Source organism: Aegilops tauschii, chromosome 7 (assembly GCF_002575655.3).
Source record: "Aegilops tauschii subsp. strangulata cultivar AL8/78 chromosome 7, Aet v6.0, whole genome shotgun sequence".
Lineage (NCBI taxonomy): Eukaryota > Viridiplantae > Streptophyta > Magnoliopsida > Poales > Poaceae > Aegilops > Aegilops tauschii.
Genome location: NC_053041.3, coordinates 413,175,097 through 413,195,132, shown reverse-complemented (window position 1 = coordinate 413,195,132; position 20,036 = coordinate 413,175,097). Strand labels below are relative to the sequence as shown.

Below are 20,036 nucleotides of genomic sequence, written 5' to 3'. Positions count from 1 at the left end.
CACATAACTCATATAATGCTAAATCGTCATCAAACGTTAAGCGTGCGGACCCTACGGGTTCGAGAACTATGTAGACATGACCGAGACACCTCTCTGGTCAATAACCAATAGCGGAACCTAGATGCTCATATTGGCTCCTACATATTCTACGAAGATCTTTATCGGTCGAACCGTTATGACAACATACGTTATTCACTTTGTCATCGGTATATTACTTGCCCGAGATTCGATCGTTGGTATCCACATACCTAGTTCAATCTCGTTACCGGCAAGTCTCTTTACTCGTTCCGTAATACATCATCTTGTAACTAACTCATTAGTCACTTTTTTTGCAAGGCTTCTTATGATTTGCATTACCGAGAGGGCCCAAAGATACCTCTCTGATACTCGGAGTGACAAATCCTAATCTCGATCTATGCCAACCCAACAAACACCTTCGGAGATACCTGTAGAGCATCTTTATAATCACCCAGTTACGTTGTGCCGTTTGATAGCATACAAGGCATTCTCCCGGTATCCGGGAGTTGCATAATCTCATAGTCGAAGGAATATGTATTTGACATGAAGAAAGCAATAGCAATAAAGCTGAACGATCATTATGCTAAGCTAATGGGTGGGTCTTGTCCATCACATCATTCTCCTAATGATGTGATCCCGTTGTCAAATGACAACTCATGTCCATGGTCAGGAAACCTTAACCATCTTTGATCAACGAGCTAGTCAAGTAGAGGCTCACTAGGGACACAATGTTTGTCTATGTATTCACACATGTATTTATGTTTCGGATCAATACAATTCTAGCATGAATAATAAACATTTATCATGAATAAGGAAATATAAAATAACAATTTTATTATTGCCTCTAGGGCATATTTCCTTCACATGCTTTGTAGATGGGGAAGAAGGAAGGGGCCATGCAGGATGTTGCTGAAGAGCAAACTAGAGATATAATTGATACTTTCATGACCATGCAAAAGTGTAAGCCAAAAACATAGTCTTCTTTAACTTCTCAAGGTATACACTATGCTATGCAAAACTGGAATTTTTAGTAAGATTCTAAGACCATATTGATTTATTTCTATGTGGTATTGGCAACTACTTCGATTGTTCACATAATCACATGTCATGTTTGTTGGCAAAAAGAAAATTTAGGACCACCCTAGCTTCAAATCTAGATCCTCCACTCGTCAAACACGCTCTTTGCTAGTAGGTGATAGACATGTGGTGTTGTTTTCACGCTTTTTACCTATACTATTTTGGAAGCACATGTATGATTCATGGGAGCACGACTATGCTTTCCCCTAATTTTGAAGGCGCATATCAATGGTTGTGAGAGCACGGGCAGTGCTTTCTCCCTGGTTTTGGAAGCACATGTCATTTATATATCGAAAAAAAAAATCTCTACATATGATGGTAGTTGCGCATGCCCCTAATTTTTATCTCTAATTATTTTGGTAAATTATCTTGGACCATGGAAAATAACTCTCTAACAAAAATAATGTTATTTTCATGTCATGGGACCAGTTGAGCAAGCAAAAAAGGCAATTGTGCCACACAAGCAAAAAGACAAAGAGATGTGATAAAAGGCCATTTCTATACAACGAAAAGGTATATAGGGTGTCATTTTTATGGCATTGACACAAGTGCATAGCTACCACCATGCGTAGGAAATTGCCTCTCTTATATATATGGTTTGTGGGGGGCACAGGTGAAAGCACATTTGCTTCCTTGGTGTTTTTGGCACTTCATGTCAATATACATGTTATTGGACTAATGTTTTTCTCAAGTATATTTCAGGAAAAGTTTACCCTAGGCAAGTAGATGGATAGATATGTGGACCCCTCAAACTGCAAAGGACAAAGCATTGTCCAAGCTTCAAGACTCTTGTAGGGACGAAGTATGTCTACCGGGGGTGGGTGAATGGGAGTTTTAAACTTTGAAAAGATCAAAACTCTCGAAACCCAACAGCGGGGGTGGGCGGGTTCGCAGCTTCCCTCGTAGCTGCTCTGACCGTGTTGGGCTGTTCCCCGCTTTAGATGTAGCTTCCGCTGGTGCTTGTGGTGGTTTAGACCTACGGGACTTTAGGGGAAGGGTACCTGGTATCCCGCGGCTCGCCGATCTGCTGTGTCTATGTATGTGTGTCTTGCTGGGTTTAGTTTCTGTCTCTAATGCAGGGCGACCTAGCCGTCTGTCCTATGATCTCCAGTGGGTTCATTTGCATTAGGTTCTGGAGTGACTGATCCGTCTGCGTTTGCTCGTGAGAAATGCTGCTTTGCAAGGGATTGCATGTCGGCTTTCGCCATGGCCAGTTATTCTTCTTGTTTTTCATTTTCTGAGCGGTGAGGGATATGGGGATGGAACATTATGTCTAGGGATGGAAGAGGTAAGAGGAAGCAGTGCAAGAGAGGGAAGTTAGATGTAGAAGGCAGCCAGGGGAAGGGAGGGGAGAATTAGTGACTTTGGAGAAGGCGAGAGCTATAGGGTTGTGGTCTAGGCTGAGGAGGGGAAAGGTCAGGATGAAGGTGGCGGGGCGGGAAGCTGTTGGTTTGTACGTGAAACCCTGTCATGACCGTTATTTTCCTATCGACATGAGGGAAGAGTTAGGTGTCCCATCAAGGCCGGTTGGCGTGACACATAGGCCATGTTCGTTCGTTTGCCTATAGGGCGGCAAGAAGGGATTGTGGAAACTGTTCATTGATTATGGCACTTTTGTTTGTTCTACTCAAAAGATTTAGCGCGAAAAGAGTGATATGGTACACGGCGCGAAAAACACATTTGCGGCATTTTTTAGCATAAATGATACTAAATTACTATTTCTGGCAGTTTGGCATACTAACCTCACCCACCCTCAGAAATGCTTGAGTAGGCTAGAGCTTTACATAGTACTACCCCAAACGTCATTTTTTTTTGTGCACAGTGAAGGTTTTTTGCCAATTAGGGGAAGGAATCATGGCGTGTGCAACATATAAAAGAAATTCAGACCTTTTTGTTTGTTTGTAGTTTTCCAGATCTGTTCTTTTTTAGAAGGTGTGGGAGCTAGAGTGATACAACAGCATGCCTAGGGATAGAAGTGGCAAGAGAGAAGGGAAGGAGTCACGGGGAGGGGATCAGGGGAACAAGATGGAGAAGGTGTTGTTAGAAATAGAGGAGGACGGGAAGGTTGGTGCATTTGGAGAAGGCAAGGGCAAGTTGGTCAGGTCCAGGGTGGGATGGCAGGGGGTAAGCGGTTGGTTTGTATCTAATAAGCCGCCATAACTGTTATTTGCGACCCAACAGGCGGACAGGAGCGATGACCTATGAAGGTAGGAAGTTGTTTATTTGTGCTCAACATGAGGTCATATTCATTTATTCGTCTACCAGACGGCATGAAAAGATTCTAGGGACCATTTATCAATTAATGGTTACATTTGTTTGTTCTGTTCAAAAGATTTGGCGCGAAAGTGGGATCATGTCTGGCACATGGTGTGAAAAGCATGATTGTGTCATTTTTCATAAAATGAATTTATTTACTATATTTGAAAATGGCGAAACAATAGCAAATCACTGATACTTCAGCATGGAAACTCTCACTGTCACAGTCACAAGTATGCTTGGGTAGGTGACTCGCAGTCACAGGTATGCTTGAGCAGGTGGCTTGCAGTCACAGGTAGCTTGAGTAGGTGACAGTTTTCCATACTCCATAGTACCCCTATGACATATTTTCTACAAACAGTGAAGTCTGCGGAGGCAGCGAGGGATTGAGGTCAAGGGTTTTGCGGGGTGTAATTAACTTATTGTATGACGTATACAAAAATCAAATGCTTATTATGTTTGTAGCTTTTGATATCTGTTGCTACTTTTGATGATTTTGCAGCCAATAGATGCTCCTCGATCTGGTATGGATTACCCATCTGGAGTTGGACCTAGCAGGCAAATGAAAGCTGATGACAACCCAGGACACAGTTTGACATCACTTTCTTGTTCAAGGCTGAAGAATGAATTATATGTCTCTGCAAAGGAAGCATTGTTTGATCATTTCAAAGAAGTGGTTGCAGAGGAAATAACAAAAGTATTGTGCCCTCAGTATGATGGTATTATTAGTCAGGTGAGAGACATGACCACTGGTTTTATGCAAATGAGCTAGTAGCTAACTAGTATTACAAGATTTTACATTATTTATTTGTACATATTTTTGCAGGAACCAGCAGATACATGTGAATCTATGGATAGGAGTAGGACACCGCCACATGTTTCTCAAATGACTACATGTGAAGCATCTAGTTTAGCCGCAGTACAGAATAATTCACCTTATTTGGCACTTACTGGCAAAGCGCGAGTCATATCACCATGGTACGACTTGCTGACGATCCTTCCGAACAAGTGGAAGATTTCCTGTCAGGTAATCACACTAGTGAGCGTTTTGGCGCCTGTTATGTTGCTCCTGTAAAGAGCATTCAGGAGACGAGGAAGAAGGACATGATAGTGGATCTCAACGACAATTTCCATTTCAATACTCAACAATGCGTGGAACATTTTTCCTCCAGTGGGATAAGGGGTGAGATTTAATTTTCTTTGTTTCTTCACCCCCTACAATAGTTGCTTACGTCCGTTATTTATCTTCCTTTTGCAGAAAGCAGACAATATAATATTAAACGGAAGCCTCTTATTTTTCCAAATGGGAAGCGTCCAAGTGATTATGCATCAAAAACCAATTTTGATACTTCTCCCACAAGTCCGCTGAAGAAAAAAGGACGTACGAAGCTGATCGTGGACCTTCTCAATACAGCTGAGGCTCCTTGTAGAGCTACTACTTCAAAGAGTCGACGAGATTTCAAGGAAAAGTGTCTGACTTACCGCACAAAAAAGGAAAATTTCCCGATTGCATGCAGATCAAACAAAAGCGCTCGGACTTCCATTGATGGTTGGCAGTGGCGTAACTGGTCACGGAACGCTACTATAGCGGAGAAAGACGGTGTTAGAGGATGGAATGATACAAAGAAAATTCTGCGAGTAGAAAAAGCCAGTCCCAAAGAATGGAGCATTAGAAATCACAGTCCATGCACTGATGCTCGAGCTTCTCGAGCAAAAGTACGAAACATGTTGATGAGTGATATACCTCCTGAGTTGGCAAACTATATACAGATGAAGGTGACGAAAAATCTTTGAATGCACAAAACATTTCTCCCTCTGTGTTTGAATGATCAACTTTTTTTTTTGCATGACTTCATAGGCGAGGATAAAAAATTTGCGTGTTGAGAGGAGCAAGATCCATGGCTGGGGTGTTCTGACTGTAAAGGAAATTAATTGTGAAGAACTTATTGTGGAGTATATTGGGGAAGTGATATACAAGTCGGTAAGTTTGCAAAAAAAGGTCGTACACCCAGTGCTGAAAGCTGCCACAGAAGGTGGGATCTGGGGAAGGATGCAAGAATTTACATAGTCTATCTTCTGCAGGTTTCAGACAAACGTGAACTTGTCTATGAGAAGTCTGGTATATGCGACTACTTCTTCAAGCTTGATGCCAATTATGTGGTATGAACATCTAGAGTTGTTATTTTCTGTTTATTCTGTTTCTTTTGGGTATTGACATGAGCAACTACCTTGTACTTTTTGCTTCTGTGGATTACATGTGCTCTTTTATTTTCTGTAGATTGATGCTACTCACCGGGGTGGGATCGCTCGGTACATTAATCATTCTTGTGAGGTATGCATTCTGATCAACAAAAAACAGTTTCCAAAAAGTATATACTTTCTTCAGTATTAGAAGTATATGACTTGCTAAACAATGACCTCTTTTTACTGTTGCAGCCAAACTGTGAAACGAAAGTGATCCGTGTCAATGGAAAGAAGAAAATATTCATTTTTGCAAAAAACAAGATTAAGGCGGGTGAAGAGCTTACCTACAATTATAAATTTCCTTTTGATGAGATCAAAATTCCGTGTCTATGTGGTTCAAAGAGGTAAACTTCGTCTGTTTGTGTATAAGGCTCTCTGCCATATGTCCTGGAGACCTGGAAGCTGATGGTTTAAATATGATATTTTACCATTTTCATGAGACCAGCTTGCCATTTTGGAACACCGTACTATATTTTTTTATATTGGAAATAATTAGCTGTACATATTTAGTGGAATATTAACTTATTACATGCACTGCACATATCTTATTAAGAGCTATAATATCTTTCTGGGAGTGCTTTGGTTCTAGTTCTATGAGAAAGAATAGCTTCTCCATGCACTGAATTGAATAAACTAACTCTTCATATGATCATAAATATGCTTACATAAAAATAAATGTGACCACTTTGCTCAACATTTGAAGAAAATATTAGTTTGTTCTTTAAGTTCTTCTGCTGATAGTGGTTGCATGCTCCTTCGGTTCCTATAGTGCTTTGCCCCTGAACTTATTTATGTACATCTGTAGGTGCCGTGGATCGATGAACTGAGGAATGGAGTTGGCAAGGTATGTTCTTGATGAATAGTTGCATGTGTTTCCTTTCCTTGGTGGAAGTTCTCCATGTATTGACTTCAGTTTCTAGTTTTGGTCTCCATCCCTGTTGATCTGCTTAGTTTTTTTATCTTTGAATCTAAGACGTTATATGTTGTCAGTCACTTGGTTTCCATAAATGTGTTGGTGGTGATACTAGGAAAGACGCTTGCTTTGGTCCATGGGTGTTTCAGCCGGCATTTGCTCCGGAGGTTGTAGGTTGGGGCACTGGCTGAACGCAAGGGTCGTTGCCGTGGTCAGTAGAGGGGTAGGGGGGAAAGGCTGAGAGAATTAGGGAGGTAGAAGAGGAGCACAGGTTGGGAATAGATATTTCATTGCTTGCCTCCCTTACAAGGGGCGATACATCCTTATGTAGACCCTTTAGGCCGGCTACTGTTCACTAAACAGTAATTCCACACACCTGGATACTTCTAGACTAAGCTGGGTCCATCTAAGAGACAACTGAACTCCACCCACAAAGACTCTTCTACTAGGACTCATACACACCCTGGATACTTCTAGACTAAGCTTAAGAGACAACTGGGCTCTAAGATGCCACAACAATGGGACATGGTTTACGCTTGTAATATTTGGCTTTTCAAACTTCTAACTGAAGTCAGATATTGTCAATTCATCGCTTGGATAGATCTGCTGAACGTTTGGCTGCTTATTTGTGATTAATTGATCATAACACTGGGATGTTTTTTTAGTTTCCATGTCAGTAACTAGTATTGTTTCAGCCAGAAGCTTTAGGGGCTGTTTGGGTGGTTGGTGCTCTGAGTACCATCCCTGAAAGTTTTAAGCGCCTGGCCTGAGCCTGAAATTCCAGTGCCATGCGCCTGACCAGGTTAGCCTATGACACGTGCGTTTGGTTCGTGACCTGAGCCAAGCCATAGACGGGATAGCTAAATTGGAGGAAAAGTTGTGCAGTTTAGGAGTCAACTACGCAGCGGCGCCACATCCTGGTGCTCCCGTGCGGCGGTTGGTGTCCACATGCAAAATACGTTGGCAAAAAGCAAAGACGAATGCATCTAAATAAATAAGAACCAGTAGCTATAAAGTATGGCTGAATTTCCTCTCTCTTCACCATGCCATGCATGTGATGGCGTCGTCAAGATTCTCTCTAATGCTTGAAATTCAAAAGGTTTTATCTCTAAAACTGTTAATTCGATCGATGGTCTGTTTCCACCATTGGCTTTGTCGCGATAAGATCATCGAAACTAGATCCAATGTCGACATGTTCCGACAAACTTTTTTTTTTCCGTCCGTAATTGGCACATTGTTCCACTCACTTGCCATATTATTAACCACTTACTTGCCTGCCAAAAATTAACTTAATTGCCATATTTTTTATGTCGTTTCGTACAAGATTTTCGGTGCTTATAAATGCAGTTCCCACAATGTTTTGATGTGCTTGTCATTTTAATTCTACCAAGTTGTCATGTTGTCTCATATAGCTTGTCGGTGCTTATAAAATCCCAGTTGCCGCAAATATTTTGTTGTGTTTGTCATTTTAATCCTACCTCGTTGCCATATTGTCTCATACAGCTTGTCTGTTATTGTAAAAAATAGTTGTCGTAGTGTTTTGCTGTACTTATCAGTTGAATTCTACCCCGGTTGTTGGGTTGTTCTAAAACCTAGTTATCGTAGTGTTTTGTTGTGCTGGTCAGTTTAACTCTAATCGACTGTCTCATATAAGCTTGTCAGTTGTTATAAACACTATAGTTGTCGATTTATTTTGCAACGCTTGCCACTTAAATTATACCTAGTGGCCAGTTATTTCATAAAGTCCTGCACCCTTACTACCTCATTACCACAAGTAGTTCCATGTAGTAAAAGAAGTAGACCAAGAATGCATGCTATATGCTATGTCATGTAAAAAGGTAGACCATGCATGCATGCTACAAGCTTGTGTTATGTAGTAGTACTCCATATATAACAGCATATACCATGCATGCATTTCGCGGAAAAAAAGTAGACCATGCATATATGCTAGTACATGCTTGTGTCGGGATTGACTGGGACATCTAAAAAAGAAATGGTCCCCTACTACTGTCCACCTGCGCCTCCGGCACACGTGTGAGAGCGCCCGTCCCATGCCGCCGCACCGGACGACGTCCGTGCGCACACTGCTAGATAGATTTTCCCAATAGTTTATTGATTTGCTTTTAGCCGGAGCCAAACCTCCTATTTCGGTGGCCTGAGAGCTTCAGGCCTCCAACCAAGCACGCATCCGGCAGGTTTCAGGGATTCATCCGGCCAGGCAAATTTTGGTCATGGTGGCAACCAAACAGCCCCTTGGTGCCTCGTAGCTGTATTGTGCAATGGCTGATACATGAGGTAGTCACTAACCATCATAGTGACTACTCTGTTTTGAGACTGATTTTTTCTCATCACATTACACTCTTATTCATTATGTTACTCTGAGTCTGTCTACCTAACTTCCGGACCATGAGGTTCGAGTTAAGTCCAATTTAACTACCATGTGATAAGTATTGAGCCATGTTTTTAAGGCGTCTGTTAGGCGACGCCTAGGCGTCTAGGCGCCCTCCCAGCGCTTTGCAAATATGTCCGCTTTAGGCGTCGAGCCCCCCCCCCCAGCGCCTTAAAGCGAAGCGTCATCTTAAAAACATAGGTATTGAGTTTATGGGCTGAGCAGTCCACCCCACATAAGCTTCTGTAGAAAGGTAGGCAATCAGTCTCGTATTCTCGTGGTGCTTCAGCAATAAGAAACTGAGCGGCATTTAAATGTTGGGTGTTATTGATATGGAATAGATTGTAGTGTACTGGGGTTTTGGGGAGAGGCAGGGAGGGTACCGGCCTACTAGTGTGTTAGGGAGAAATAGGAGAGGACCCCTCGTCCCTGGAGGCAGAAGAATTATTCTTCCAATTCTTGCTTTACATAGAGGCCTAACAACCTAATCTAAGGGTCTGTTTGGAAAGGTAGTAAAATTAGTGTGGCCACCGGTATTTAGCTCAAGTTTGAGCTAAATACTAGTGAGCGCACAAAATTTACACCCATTCCAAACGGACCCTAAGCAGCAAATTGTAGATGTATCTCTAATTGGCTCAAGGCCCATGCTAAAGGATATCTTCCTAATTTAAATGATAAACTACATAATAGATAAATTATGGGGATCTTCCTGATAACATAGTGTGTCCCAATCTGTGGGCTACTTCCATCATGTTTCTATTTCTCTTTCTTGCTCTTTTTTTTAGTCTTAACTGTAATCTGATTAAGTATGCAGGTATTGCTGGTGGTTCAGAGCAACTCAATATTCCAGATCTCTTGTGTAAAATCAGTCCGGGTTGACTGGCAGGTTCTTTGAATGACTTTGCGGCAGGCTTCCGGCCCCAAGAACATTACTGACATCAATTTTTCTTACTGACATTATCAACATCATGTGTTCTTGTTATTGTGTTTGTATGTACTTGCAGCTTATATACTTCCTGTTCGCATGTTGGTGTTTACATGGTTTTTTTTTACATCACATGACAATACTGCACGGACACTAAATGATTTAGTGGCAGGTTTATAATTTTGCATTTAGGCTTTGTCTAATTTTTTACGTATATGATAACTCAAGTAACATTAATCTTGTGAATACAAATACACCCTACTAGCATATCGATATGTTTATGTTTATGAAATTAACATAAAGGAGTTGTTTGTAGCAATGTAGCACCATGGTACCACCCATCTGGACTCATAGGCAGCAGGTGCCATTGTCCATATCCATTTGATAACATTGTATCTTTATTTGGTTTTGTATGGACCATTGAATTGATGGTATGCCAATCAGTCCATTGCTCCATCTGCCTCGGTAGCAATCAACCATGGATCTGTGCCACAAGAACGGTTACTCATGCCTTGCAGAACAATTCCTAGGCTAGAGACATCACTGGTACACATACCAAGCCCATCTTGGCCGAGTACCTCATGCTCTGGAGCCTGATCAGCGTCACACCCCCTGCCGCTGCCAGGATGACGTTGTCCTTTGGCATTGGGCCCCTTACCTACAGTACTCCGTGCAGTCAGTGCATTGTGTGTCTTCTTCCTTGGTCAGACGCTTTCCCGTGTTAGGAAGTCCTATTAGTCTATGTTTACTTTCCTTGCACTTCAAGTCTTCACTATATATATATATATATATATATATATATATATATATATATATATATATATATATATATATATATATATAATACACGCCCCTTGGGCCTTCATTAGAGATAAGTTGCTGTCATAACGTGGTATTAGACCCTAGGTTTAGGCCCCCTCCGGCGTTGCAACTCGCCTCATGATCGCTTTTTTTTCTCCCGTCATCTATCTTCGACCGATCCCCTGGATCTATCGCATGCCGCTGCTGCCATCGATACTAGATTGATCGAGTCCGAAAAGAACATGCCCGCTGTTGCTCCCTCCAAGACGTGCGCTGACTGCCGCCTCAGCCGGTCGCCATCAAAATTGGTGCTCAGGCCGCTCCACCTGCTGCTCCACGTCGCCCGGCAAGCCTACTGGATCGATGTGCCGTTGGGCCTCTACACGCTCGCTGCTGGGCAGCCACGGGCCGACTCTTGGATTTGAACCCTCGACGGACGTCCGTGTTCTTCATCGACGGCCGCTCCTTCCCTCCCAGATCGACGTGCCCTGTAGCAGGTCTCCCATCCGGATCGATGCACCCGCCTGCTGGATCCCGTTGCTGTACGCTTTGCATCCATCTAATTCGGGCCGCCTGGCGGCCTTCCGTCCAGATTGGGCAGAGCCACCGATGGTCACGCCTCCAGATGGGGTGTGCTGCCGTTTCTCCGTCTGCCTCGTCTCGATCTCAACTCGTGCAACTCATGCTAGCTACTCTCACACGTCCTACTCTATTGCTGCCCTTTCCTGCTCTAGGCGCTGCTCTGCACTGCTGTAACTCCCCTTGCTACACGCTGCTGCTAGCTGGTGATGCGTTCTTGCTACTGCTCGCCTCCTTTGAGTCATCGCTAGCTGCTACTTGTTGCTGCTCATTGTCGGCATCTTACATGCACGACTTCTTTTGCAGTCTCTTCTGCTTTCACGATGTCTTTTGCATCTTCATCTAGTGTGTGCTTCCTAGCTTTCTAGTTTTCCTTGTTTTCCGCTGCGTCTACCAAATCTGTTGATATTTCGTGTTTTTTGTGCCATGCGAGTCCACCATACCATTGTCCGTCAGCCTTTCTTTCGTCTTGATCTGTTCTATACAACTTTTGTGGCCTAATTGCCCTTGTTGTTTTCTTTAGGATTTTCATGGACCGTTTCTGCATTGTTGATCTATGCCCATTGTGCCTTAACTGTCGAGCTTCTTTCGCCGTCGGTTGTCGTGGGCTATGATTTTCTACGCAATGCTTTATTCTCTTGATGTGCCATCTTCTTTTGACAACCCATCTTCTCTTGATACTAGTGTTGTATCTTCAAGTGATGCGGTGTCTTTGTCTAATGTGTCATCTCTTTGTTATCCCCTTTGGCGACTCGACAAGTTTTGAAGACTCTTCATGCTACGACGACACTCTCAAGACGCGCATTTGGATTATCATTTTTTCCCTAGTATTACACTTCTTCAAATGCAATGTTATTGCATACGCTTTGAGAGAGAGGGGGGGGTTAGGAAGTATTAGTATTGGTTTAGGAGTCCTATTAGTCTATGTTTACTTTCCTTTTGCACCTCAAGTCTTCTGTAATATATATACTCCCCTTGGGCCTTCAATAGAGATAAGTTGCTTTCATAACACCCCGTACCAAAAAAATTCCTTTGGGAATCCAGGCAGGGTGCCTTTGTAGGCCTTTGTACTGTCATTTCTTTCTCTGGCTTGTTCTCCAACATCGCTGTTCGGCGGCTGGTAGGAGGCTACCATGGAGTTACTTCCTGTCTATCTATCCAAAGTGGCATTGATCCTTTGAGCCTACCTTCTCTACACTTTTTAGCTGAAGCCTGATTGTAAAGTTATTGGCTCACAAACACCATATGTTTAGAACTGTAAAGTAGCTAGGGAAACCCACGTAGGAATTTACAGGATACAAAGTGATTATCAGTAAATCCAGGATAAGTTTGTTAATTTCACCTTTAGTGGCCCAAGTTTTTTACACAGGAAGTCCTGTAAATCATCTCTAAAACACTACCATCCTCTGCTAGGAGTTGGCAGCAGTATAGCAGTATAACAGAACATGCAAATGAGCACTAGAAAGTGACTCGATGACTATATCTGTTGGTAGATCGCATGATGGTGTACTATAATGTAAATTATATATTGAATATGGTTTTTTCCCATGAGAGTGGGACATCTTGGTAGAACGCGTGATGGTGTACTATAATGTAAATTATACATTGAATATGGTGTTTTTCCCATGAGGGTGGGACATCTATGAGATGACCAAGATCCGAGAGAGGAAGACTAGGGATGTCAAGTTGTCAACCAAGTCAAATGCATCAAGGAAGGAACAAATCTGCTTTTGCTGAAGGACGAGGAGATCAAGAATAGATGTCGGGAGTACTTCGACAAACTTTTCAATGGAGAGAATGAGAGCTTTGTAATTTAGCCAGACGACTCCTTTGATGATACCAACAAACTTTTTGTGGGATGAATCCAGGAGTCTGAGGTCAAGGAGGCTTTAAAAAGAATGAAAAGAGGCAAGGCAATGGGCCTTGATTGTATCCCCATTGAGGCGTGGAGATGCCTTGGATACATAGTGATAGTATGGCTAACTAAGCTTTTCAACCTCATTTTTCAGTCAAACAAGATGTCCGAAGAATGGAGGTGGAGTATATTAGTACCAATCTTCAGAATAAGAGTGATATTCAAAGTTGTACTAATGACCGTTGAATTAAAGTCGACGAGCGATACAATGAAGCTATGAGAGAGTCATTGAGCACCGCTTAAGAATGACAAGCGCGGCCAAAATCAGTTCGGTTTCATGCCTGGGAGGTCGACCATGGAAGCTAATTTCTTGGTACAACTTATGGAGAGATATAGTGAGCAAAAGGACCTACATATGTTGTTCATTGACTTGGAGAATCATGTGGTGGGCCTTGGAGAAACACAAAGTCCCAACAAAGTACCTTACCCTCATCAAAGACATGCTCGATAAGTTGTGACAAGTGTTCGAACAAGTGATGGCGACACTTTTGACTTTCCAATTAAAATAGCACCTCACCAAGGGTCAACTTTGAGCCCTTATCCTTTTGCTTTGGTGATGGATGAGGTTACGAGGGATATACAAGGAGCTATCCCATGGTGTATGCTCTTTGCAGATGATGTAGTGCTAGTCAATGATAGTCGCATGGGGGGTCAATAAAAATTAGAGCTATGGAGACATAGTTTGGAATCAAAAGGTTCGTCTTAGTAGAACTAAAACTGAGTAAATGAGTTGCGGTTTCAGTACTACTAGGCACGAGGAGGAGGTTAGCCTTGATGGGCAAGTGGTAGTACCTCAGAAGGCACCTTTTGATATTTGGGGTCGATACTGCAAAAGAATGGTGATATCGATGAAGATGTGAGCCATAGAGTCAAAGCTGGATGGATGTAGTGGCGTCAAGCTTTTGGCCTCCTCTGTGACAAGAGTGCCACGAAAGCTAAAAGCCAGGTTGCGTAGGACGACGTTGTATAGGACGACGATTCGACCTGCGATGTTGTATGGCGTAGAATGTTGGCCCAACTAAAAGGCGACATGTCCAACAGTTAGGTGTAGCAAAGATGCACATGCTGAGATGGATATGTGGCCACACAAGATAAGATCGGGTTTGGAATGATGATACACCCGATAGAGTTGGGGTAGTACCAATTGATTAGAAGCTTGTCCAACATCGTCTGAGATGCTTTGAGCATATACAATGCAGGCCTCCAGAAGCGCCGGTGCTTAGTGGAAGATTAAAGCTTGCTCATAATGTCAAGAAAGGTCAGGGTAGACTGAACTTGACATGAGAGGAGTCTGTAAAGAGGGACCTGAAGGACTGGAATACCACCAAAGAACTAGCCATGGACAGAGGTGCGTGGTAGTAAGCTATCCACGTGCCGTAACCATGCCTAGGGTTCGAGATCTTATGGGTTCAACTCTAGCCTACCCCAACTTGTTTGGGACTGAAAGGCTCCACGAGACAATTTGAAGTCAATGGCGCTGCATCTTAAGTGAGTACCATTGTAGACGCCATTACCAAGATGACCAGACACAAGCACCGTACCTAAAACCAATACATTCCGGTAAAGAAGATGAGAAACTTGGTTTGGTAAATCTAGTATTTTTGTTTGACATTTAGGAATTGCCTTTCGCAGTTTGTGCATTAAAGATGCACAAATAGGAAGTGAATATGGGACTGGAGTAGGTATAGTGGAAGATAGAACATTGGTAGCCACTGATCTAGTGTCGTACTGGAGGATATCCTTATGTTATGGCAAAATAGTAGATGTGAAAATGGAAGTAATGTGCATTCATGATTCCAATCATTGTTATTAAAAAAGATACAACTAAAATCTATCAGAGAACTAGCCATGGACAGGGGTGCGTGGAAGCTTGCTATCCATGTGCCATAACCATGAATTGGTTGCGAGATCTTATGGGTTTCACCTCTAGCCTACCCTAACTTGTTTGGGACCAAAGGCTTTGTTGTTGTTGTTATTGTAAAATCTTCCAGAACTAAATGCCTTGTCTAGTAACTAACATTGCCTAGAATATCCATGAAATTATCCAAGAGCATCTTTAAGTAATAATTACAAAAAAATAAGATTGCATGTAAGAGTATCTATTGTATCGATCTTGTAACTATGAACACGATAGAAATATTGGATGATCGAAATTACTGTGACAAATTCATAAATAATGTGCTCTGCACCATCTGTTTAACTGGAATTGGTGTTTAAAAAAAACTAGCTATTTGTGCATTTGACATTGTCTTCCTCCCTCCTAATTGACAAATATGACCCGCAGTTAATTAAGATGGTAAGCATTATTAAGCAATTCTCTGCTGACAAAGCTGATAACATTCTATAATATTTGGATACCTAGTGAAACTTTAAAACACATTCATCCCCCCCCCCCTTTTATGGACTCAACTAGGATATATCAGTGACATGAATAAAGGGGGGGTTGGGGGGGAGATGTTAATGTAAGGTTTTTGTTTCTATTTTGCCAAGTTTTGAATAGTTTAGAATTAAGGGACAGCTATGAAATAATTATTTCCTTTTTAGAAGTATATGCAACTTTGCGGTAATAGCAAGAAGTATGAAATAAATATTTTCCTTTTTAGAAGTATATGCAACTTTGTGGTAATAGCAAGCAGTATGAAACTATGAAACCAAGATGTTTCACATATTTTCCTTAACATGCAAACTTGATTTTCTCTAAATAAATGTGTTTTCTTTATTTGTCGCCATTAAACGTGCATGGACATGTGGCATTGTCACTTTAGGAAGGTTTCCATGGGAGTTATTGCTAACTCGAAAGTAACAAATATTGTGATGCTTTATATTTGTTTATGGTTGATGGTTAGCCTTCCACTGGATTTAAGCACCATAAATTTTGCACACAAAAAATTCCAACAAATTTGGCTGCCACAGATTCAGCAAGAAAAGAACAAACATATGGATATGAATAGAATATTGAAATAGGTAAAAAAAAGTGTAACTGGTTCACCATAACCAGTTACCAACAAATGGAAGTATTGACTGCAAACATAACGCACACACTTTTGCAAGATTTTACAAATAAATGCCTTTTGGCCTTTTTCATTTTGGTTCTATCTAATGTGGTTTTGTTGTTCGGCAGAGAAAAAATGTGACATCATAATAGGACCTCTTATCATTATTCTGATATAAAATCACGCATTGCCAATTGCATGATGATACAGAAGTTGCCTCTTAATATGGCGCATTAATAATGCACCTCTTATGGAAGTTGCCTCTTAATATGGCACTACTGGAATTAGCTTATTTGCCGTCTGCCAGTTCTTTGCCGTCTGCTAGCTGACGGCAAAGAAGGTCTTTGCCGTCCGCTTACAAAAAACGGACGGCAAAGAACTGGCTGATGGCAAAGAAGGATTTTAATGAACCTACTCTGTTCTTTCAGGTACATAAAACTATGTGGCCACCTTCAAACTTGCAAATCCCTGTAGTATGTGTTCCATCCCTTGATTGCCTCATCCTCTTGAATTTGCAAAACTATGTGGACTGCAAGCTTAACAGATTAATCCATATTTTCTTTTGGTCAGTATTGTGGAGACTTGAGACCTGTGCCTTGTCACATGAGGCTGAAGGGTTTGCTTTCCTTAACCTGTGTAATGGGTGCATAGAAATAGGATTGAAAAGAAAAGAGAAGATCTATGGTAGGAAGGAGTGGAAATGGGTCTAGTAATAATGCACTAAGTTTTGTTTAATTTTTAAGAAACCTATGGTTTGCTTGGGCTTTTGTTTGCCATAGCATCAACGTTACCGTCTTCAGCGTTTGTTAGATGAGCAACATGCGTTTAAAAGAAGATATGTTGCATTATCTTTTAAGGCAATGTTTTTCTAACGAGATCCTTTTCAGGCAATGTTGATCATGACTCACGTGGATCATGCCAGCTAGACATGTGTCAAGTGCGTACAATTATTAATGACACTATTAATGCATATCTGGGCATTTCATCCATTGCCGGAGTGGAAGTTACTATTTATTTTGGAACTTTCTGATGCATGTATTCCTTGTCAACAAAAAGCAAATCAAGGTAATATTTGAACACTTGTGAAAAATCTCTAAAGAGGTGACAAATTAATGACTTGTGAGTAAGCATCAATCCCACATTTGCTTCCACTCACGTTTACGAGCATAATAGCTCCATCCCACTTTTTTTGTCTTTATTGCCTTAAATCTGGTACTAGTTTGCAGCTACTGAGCTACATGCCATTTTGACTGCATGGACGATGCTATGTTCTGGAAAGTTTCTGGTACGTGGTACCTTATCATTAAGCAATCACCTATCCAGTGATGTCATTTCACCGGCCTTTGCTCGATCGGAAGAGTGTTGGGTGGCGTGGGGTTGAAAGGCCCTATGCTCCTCCTTCGTAGCCGGTTCAAATCCGGCAGGCCGGTATCTGTTTCATTATCTGTGTTCTCATGTAAATAACATCTTTGCTTGCTTGCAATTCCGCTGTCAATTCTCGTTCATATTGCTCCATGCGTTGGTGCCTGTTTGATCATAAATACACTCACGGCCAGAGTCACAGAGAGGAGGTACTTGCTGCTTGTCTTGCAGCATCAAGTCTTTCTTGATTTGTTTTTATGGTGCTTGATAAGGCGTTAGTTTGTTATGAAATGGAGCAGGAAATTAAGTTTGGTTCTTTCTGTAGGTACTTACTATCTTCTTGGCCAAACAAGGTGCTGGTTTGGGCGTTCCCTCAAATTGGTCGTCTGCATGCAACACCAGCTATCCGTGGAAAACTTTAATGTCCTCGTTATGTTGCACTTGTAGCAATTCCAATTCTGTCACACTGCCACGATGTACATACAGACGGGCAGCCGAAATATTGGTGCTACAAATACGTTATAGTACAAATTAGGCAGTTTTTGACATCCCCTGAATTATGTTCTTATCAAGCTGTTGTTTGCTTTATTTCCTCCATCAGGCCGTGGCGGCCGAAAATCCGGGGAGCGGTGTGTTTTAAGAGGTGGTGCTGTTCTATTTTAACTGGCCGAGGGTGCTGAAGGTTGTCGACACGCTGCTCACCGGGAAATTCGCCGGCGGCAGTGGATGAGCCAACGTTCGAAAGACCCCAGTTTTCCCCCTCGATTGCATCCCCTAGCTAGTTCTAACGCCCTGCCCGAGCTCCGCCGTCCGCCATGGATGTTGACTGCGTCGACGCCGTGCTCCCCACGCCCCCTGTATCCCGTGCGCTCGCCCCTGCGTACTGCGCCGGGCCGCGCCCGCTCGCCTCCCCCCGTGCCTCCTAGTGCCAACACTGCCGTGGCCGGGCTCGCGCTCGCCACCTCCGTCCGCGGCCAGCGTGAGAACGCCGGGCCGCGCCCGCTCGCCTCCCCCCCGTGCCTCCTAGTGCCAACACTGCCGTGGCCAGGCTCGCGTCCGCGTCCGCGCCCCGCGTGCATACCCGCCACGCCGGCCCGCGTGGTGGCTCGCCTTGGCCGCGCCCGAGCCACACCCCGCGGCGCCTCGCTGCCGGCCGCCCGTGCGTGGCCTCTGCGCTCGCTGTGCCTGTGCGCGTGCACAACCATGGCCACATACGGCTTGTGCCACTGACTATGGGCCCAGCCTTGTTTAGATTAGGACTAATTTTGGTTAGATTAGTTTAGTACCTAATTAATCTAAATGGCCCTATGACATGTGGGCCACCCCTGTTAATTAACTTATTTGAAAACAACTAATAGCCCTGTAAAAAGAATATGTCACTAACAGGCGGGAACGAGATGCACCATTCACGCTGTTGACCAATCAAATGATTGACTGGGTCAACTGGGCCCTCTGTCCCCACCTGTCATCCACTGTGTCTAGTCCACTATGGATGTATAAATGTATTTTACTATTTATAATTCAAATTAATAAATAAATCTAGAAATTTCAGAAAATGCAATAAACTTTGGAAATTCATATAAAGTAATCTGTAACTGGGTTGAAAATAATTTATATATATGAAAAATGATCAGAAAAATTAAGACGAATCCGAATATGCCATCCACATACCTGTCACATGTTTCTAACACTGCAAACATGGAACCTTCCCCTCTGATTCGTCTGTTCGATAATTGCCTAAAGCCGGAAAAATATTCCCAGATATGTTTCCGCTCTGACTGTAATGCGCAGTGCATTAGGTCACCCCTAACACAACATATTGCCATGTCATGCTTTGTGATGCATTTGTTTGCTTTATATTTACTGTTTCTCGCCCCTCTTCTCTCCAATAGACCTTGAGACCGACGCTGCTCACGGGTACGGCTACACTCCTGACGACCAGCCCCTTTCAGCAGAGCTTCCAGGCAAGCAAAACCCCCTTGATCATTCCTATATCGCCCATTCTTTCTCTCTCATGCTTGCATTAGATTTTGCTACTGTTGTTCGATAGCTCCTATTCTAATGCATAGCCTGCTTTTGTAACCTGCTATTGTTACTTTACCTGTTATCCTATATGCTTAGTATAGGTTGGTTAGTGATCCATCAATGGCCCCACACCCTTGTCTGTGTTGCCATGCTTTGCTTCCGGATGACTCGATCTATGTGATCGAGGTGCAGAGACCGACACATCACTGGCACCCCCCTTAGTTGTACGACTCTGTAGAGCTACTATCGAGTGACAAGGGTGATACCTCGCATCTCACTCCTAATGATACCTCTATAGTATTAGCTAATCGGTCATGGATTATTGAGGGTGATTCCTCATTCACCACTGCCGATGATTACTCTGTCGTGCAACACCTCAAGTGTGAACCCTTCGAGGGTGATTCCTCCAAGGTTACCTTGACGGTTACATCGAGTAGGAATCCATCGAGGGTGATTCCCCAGATTCCCCCTTGATATTATGGACACACAGATACCTTGACCTTCACCTCAGTCCTTTGTTGAAGTCGGGTCGACCCAAG

General features: G+C 42.8%; 2 long non-coding RNA genes across 2 annotated transcripts; both read left to right on the top strand.

The window, feature by feature from the left end:
* Nucleotides 1-1,979: 1,979 nt before the first annotated feature.
* LOC109773401 (uncharacterized) lies at nt 1,980-9,902 on the top strand. The gene is made up of 8 exons (XR_002235302.4): nt 1,980-4,084; nt 4,178-4,534; nt 4,610-5,332; nt 5,434-5,511; nt 5,630-5,683; nt 5,788-5,939; nt 6,401-6,439; nt 9,712-9,902. It is a non-coding gene; the product is annotated as an uncharacterized lncRNA (long non-coding RNA).
* A 5,919-nt stretch (nt 9,903-15,821) lies between these two features.
* LOC120969933 (uncharacterized) lies at nt 15,822-18,112 on the top strand. Its single transcript, XR_006666888.1, has 2 exons — nt 15,822-17,681; nt 17,798-18,112. It is a non-coding gene; the product is annotated as an uncharacterized lncRNA (long non-coding RNA).
* The last annotated feature ends 1,924 nt before the right edge of the window (nt 18,113-20,036 follow it).